This window comes from Malus sylvestris, chromosome 12, assembly GCF_916048215.2.
Source record: "Malus sylvestris chromosome 12, drMalSylv7.2, whole genome shotgun sequence".
NCBI classification, from domain to species: Eukaryota; Viridiplantae; Streptophyta; class Magnoliopsida; order Rosales; family Rosaceae; genus Malus; species Malus sylvestris.
This window is the reverse complement of record NC_062271.1, coordinates 5692358-5698103: the sequence shown is the minus strand read 5'-3', so window position 1 is coordinate 5698103 and position 5746 is coordinate 5692358. Positions and strand designations below refer to the sequence as shown.

Sequence of the window (5746 nt, the reverse complement as noted above, 5' to 3'; positions counted from 1 at the left end):
TTTCAAGCTCGAGGAGCTTGTTTCAACCCATACAATGACTTGACCAATTTACAAACATAATTGGGTTTGATTTGATCAACAAACCCTTGAGGCTATTTCATGTACACCTCTTCTTGTAACTCACCATGCAGAAATGCATTTTTGATGTCTAACTGTCTCAATTCCCATTTGTGTATTGCTGCTAAGGACAAAATCATCCTCACAATAGTGTGTCTTACCACTGGACTAAAAGTTTCTGAATAGTCCAGACCTTGTTCTTGTGAGAATCCCTGAGCCACAAGCCTTGCTTTATATCTAGCTACACTCCCATCAAAGTTTTTCTTAATCTTGTAAACCCATTTGCTTCCAATAACCATTCTGTTTTGTGGAGGAGAAACCAATTCCCATGTACCTTGAGCTTTTAGTGCATTAAACTCTTCTTGCATTGCATTTTTCCATTGAGGAATTGTAGAGGCTTTTCAAAATGTAGAGGGCTCATCCATATCCTTAATTGCAGCAATAAAAGAAAAACCACCAAGAAAGTCACACTCATCATTGATCTTTAATGTTTGTAACTTTGGAGATGAAACAATGAATCATGTGTATGATCTCCATGGAATTGTACTTGACTTCAATCTTGTGACCATAGAATGAACCGATTGTTCAGTAGAATCAACCAAAGGAAAAGAGATTGGTAGTAATACCTCTAATTGTGATGGACTGTGGACAGGCAACAGTGACATTGTACTTTGATTTGAATGTGATAGAGTAGAGGGAGAAAAGTTGTTATTATGAGTACTGAGATCATGTGAGTCTTAAGTAGATGAATTGAAATCCTGCAAATTGTCCCTTGATCTGTCTTCAACAATTTCAGGATTTGCATATGAATCTTCATGAATATAAGGAGCTATGTGATCTACCCTTGTACCAAAAGAAGACAATTGAACAATAATTGGAGACATTTGTGCACCCTGTGACTTGTTTGACTTAACTGAAGACAACTGCTTTTGACTTTTGAATGGAAATGTATTCTCATCATGAATGACATGTCTGGACAACACTAGCTTGTTACTAGATATATCATAACACACTACTCCTTTGTATCCAGCAGCAAAGCCTAGAAAAACACATTGTTTAGATCTAGGTTGGAGTTTGTTCTGATTGTATGGCCTTAGGAATGGATAGATTGCAGAGCCAAATATTTTGAAAGTATGCAGCATTGGTTCTTGATGAAATATTAACTGATATGGAGACTTCATTCCCAAAATCTTACATGGCATTCTCTTTATCAGAAATGCGGCATGATGGCAAGCATAATTCCAAAACTGTAACGGAATCCCAGCTTCACTGAGAAGTGTAATTGTAGTCTCTACTAGGTGTCTATGCTTTCCCTCAGCAAGACCATTTTGTTGAGGGGTATATGGACATGAAATGGAATGTACAATCCCTTTAGCTGCCAAGAATGACTGAAACTTATTACTTTTATACTCAGAACCACCATCTATTTGTAGGCACTTAATTGTAGTATTAAACTGATTTGTAACAAATGCAAAGAAATTGATGAAGATTTGGAAAATATCTGATTTATTGATAAGTGGGAATATCCATACAAATCTATTAAATTCATCAATAAAACTCACATAATACCTAAATCCTTCTAAAGACTTAGTTGGAGCAGGTCCCCATATATCATAATGTACCTTTTCAAAGGTAGAACTAACCCTAGTGTCTCTTACAGAGAAAGGTTGCCTACATATTTTTCCAGAAAAGCAGGAAGAACAAACTAAAGGTGATGAATCATCACTAGGTGACTGTCCTGCATTTCTGAGCATAATAGCAAGTACTTCTTCAGATGGATGTCCAAGTCTCTTGTGCCAAGTTGAAATTCTCACAGCCTTCCCAAGCAACGCCACAACTTTATTGAAACCAGCACTAATTCTTCTTGAAAACACACTCACAGGAATCTCATATAGCTCTCATCTACTCTTGCCTTGGTACAATATCCATCATGTTGCCTTGTCCTGTATAAGAAACACACTTTCATCACATATGAACTAACAACCATTTTCTTTACAAAGTTTCTTGATAGATAAAAGGTTAACAGTAATTATTGGAGCATGTAGTATATTTTGGAGAAACAATGAATGGTGTGGAGTTGTAAGTATTGTAGAACCAATGTGTTTAATAATCAAACCTTCCCCATTACCAATGGTGATTTTCTCATCACCATTGTATTGTACCGGTTGATTCAAATTTCCAAGATTAGGTGTCATATGGTGTGATGCACTTGTATCCAACACCCATGTATCAGCAGCATTAAACCCTTGAGCATTCTGACCAAATTATGCTGCAGACATATGAGATGGAGCTTGAGCAAAAAATGCAGTGAGAGAAGAAGGTGGAGGTGTACCCTGATAGGCATAATTGTTTATGTGCCTACACTCAAGAACATTGTGCCATTTCTTCCCACAAATTTGACATATAGTAATCTGAAATCCATTTGAATATGAACCTGTATCACTTCTATTCAGACAAGTTGGAGCAGTTGCCCTCTTCGAGGGCATATTTGACATTCAACCACAGCACCAAATCTGAAACTAGTATTACCATTCCAAGAGTTCCTTGAACCATTATAATTGTTTCCCCCTCTCTATCGATTACCCCTAATAAGGCATTGAGTTATTGAATGAACCATATACCCCATAACTATTCCTATTATAATTCTGTGAAGAATTATAACCATTTCTATTATTGTAAGACCTGTTATTTCCTTGATACCCTTGACCATCAACAACCCTTGAAACAGTACTTGAACTCTCTCTTTGTGAGTAACCATCAGGTTGACTATCATTCTTAGACTGACTCTCTTGAACATACATCGCAGCCATTCCACTTGTCAATGTGTTGATTCTTGCTTATATAATCAACTCAGCACCAATCAATTGTGCCCTGAAATCTTTCAATGGAATTGAAGTTTCCCTTGCTAGAATCACTATTTTAACTACATCAAACTCAGGTGGCAAACCAGACAATGCAGCAATTACCACATCATTATCTGTCACTCTCTCCCTTGCAGCAATAGGCTGATCTCGAATTGCCTTCAATTTGAGCATATATTTGTCTATACAATCACCACCCTTTTGAATCGTATGAAATTCAGTCTTAAGTTGATTTATTCTAGCCTGGGACACTGAAGCATATTTGTCTTGTAAGTTTGTATAGGCTTCATGAAAGGTTTTACAACCAATCACATATTCCATTGCATCATCAGAAAAGGTGGCAATTAGCAAACTCAACAACGCCATATCTTTTTTAACCCAAGATTTATACGCCTCAGTAATTTCTTTAGTTACTCCAGCTTCAGTATCAATCACAAATTTTGGTGGACAAGGTGACTCACCAATAAAGAAATCCAAGAAATCATACCCTCTTAAAACTGACTGAAACTGATAATCCCACTTCACAAAGTTATCATCTTGCAACTTAACTGTTAGCATTCCCAGTAAATTCTCAATTCTCATTGACCTATCAGACATACTGATGACTTAACACTTTCAAGGAAGAACAATATATTCCTAACTTGCACAAATTCTCAGAGACTACAACTCACTATACTTCACAAAATTCAATACAGCGACAACTTCAACTCAATATACTTGACAAATTCACCAACTTTCTGGTTTCAATCTTCTACAATTGTCAACTTCAATGAGAATTATATACCCAAACAGTCTTGACATCAACCTTTTTCTCAACACACAATTTGCAAACTCTGATATTGTTAAACATACTTGGCATCGGCCTTAACAATTTTTACTTCATAAAACTCATAATCAACAACAACTAACAACACTCTAAACAATTTTTGGCATCGGCCTTAATCATATACAAAAAAGAACCCAGATACAAACAACCAAGCAAACACCCAAAATCACCATAATTCTTCACTGAAGCAAAAACACAAACACTTGATGTGCAGAAGATAAAGAAGAGAAGTAATCGACCTGATACTTTGTTTAGCAACCTAAAAATCGAAGACAACTAATCAACAAGTCTGCAAGAACTGCAACAAACCTCTAAGAACTTCAACGAACTCGTCAGTGGAAGATAGAGCACCAAGGATCGTCCTGGCGATTGATACCATCTTAACAGAAGCAATTGAATTGCAGAAATAAAGAAGGAAACCACAGTAAGAAAACTTGAGAGATAAAGTAGAAAGAAGATAGAGAGATTGCATTAATCGAAATGAATCTTAGTACACACAATAGGCTGGAATCAACCTTTTTATACATCTTGTAGCCTAACTAACTTCCTTCTCTTGTAAGCTACATATAATCACCCTAACTAACTCTCAACTACAATATTGATGACATGGCAGATTACATGGCAAATTATGTGGCATTTCTAAGTCAATATAGGTCAACAATATCCAATAATAAAAACATTTCTTTTGTGAGGAAAATGATTTACACACACCTTTTTGTAGCTTTTATACACCCCTCTTATTTTCAGTTGTCAGATTAATTAAGTCAAACAACAATAAACAAAATTAAACATAAGTGTAAAAAAGTAAAAAAGGTGTGTGCTTTTCATTTTCCTTAACATGCACGTATGCACTATTTCCCCTTTGAAGGAGAAGAGATTTTTAAGTGTGACCGGTACATGGGGTGGTACATCATATGTCACTAAACAAATTATGGGATATGTGTGCTAAAAAGTTAATAACTTAAAAAATAAAATTTCCCACCATTGCTATTAAAACATGTGGTGTACCTTTTGTGTTCCCGTTACAACTAAAAATTTATCTTGAAGGACTTTAAATATTTTTGGTATATATTGTCCAAATCTCAACCTTGGAAATATAAACCACTAAACTAAATATGAGAAAATAGCAACCTGGTGAGGGTATTTAGCTCATCATGTGTGGTTTGCAAGCATCAAAAAGGAAATAATATGAATAAAGCATTAATGTACTCCCTTTCATGTTTTTTAGAGCTTGTACTATTCACACTAAATATCTTGTGTAAAAGACATTTCAGTTTCACATTTTGTTACAATTATTTGCCAAAGAAAAGTAGCTAAATGTGTTTAACAGCTTGTACTATACAGTAGTATTTAGGGTTCTTGACAATTAGGAATTAACTGGGTTCTTTTTTTCTTGTGTGCAAGGAAAACCTTAACTTTATTGCATATTTTCTTTTAGCGACGAAATCTTATGAATTATTTTATCGAGAAGCATGGATGAGCATTTCGTTTTTTAGTGGTGAAGTCATTTCCAAGTTATCATGTTTTTCCTTTGGTCCAAGTATTATCCAGAGGGTGAAATACATTTCCTGATGTCAATATGTTTTGTCTTGATTAATTTCAACTTTGGTCGCCATTTTTGTTTTGTTAGCAAATTAATTAAGTACAATTATGAAAATCTCTCTCATTGGTTTCAAATCACATTCAAAAACTTTTTTAAACTCATCAAGAATATTATTAGGGAGCCGTTGAAAATCATGTCAATAAACAAACTTTATTTTCAAACAAGAAATAAAAGAAATCCCAAAACAAAAGTTTAAATCTTTAGAATTCTATAAGATTCAATTTATCAGGAACATAAACTAATTTTAGAAAGCATATAAAGGTTATTTAGCTTTCAATCCCCAGCAACATTTTTTTTCGAAAACTAACATATTGCTTTTTCAAAATGGAAATTCTGAAATTTCATCTATTTAATTACCTCAGTAACCAAAATTACTGTCAAAATTAATTAACACAATTC

General features: G+C 34.6%; 1 long non-coding RNA gene across 1 annotated transcript; it reads right to left on the bottom strand.

The window, feature by feature from the left end:
- Positions 1 to 1546: 1546 nt before the first annotated feature.
- LOC126594065 (uncharacterized) lies at positions 1547 to 4311 on the bottom strand. The gene is made up of 2 exons (XR_007613114.1): positions 4054 to 4311; positions 1547 to 2000 (listed from the first exon to the last, which is right to left on the bottom strand). It is a non-coding gene; the product is annotated as an uncharacterized LOC126594065 (long non-coding RNA).
- Positions 4312 to 5746: the final 1435 nt, after the last annotated feature.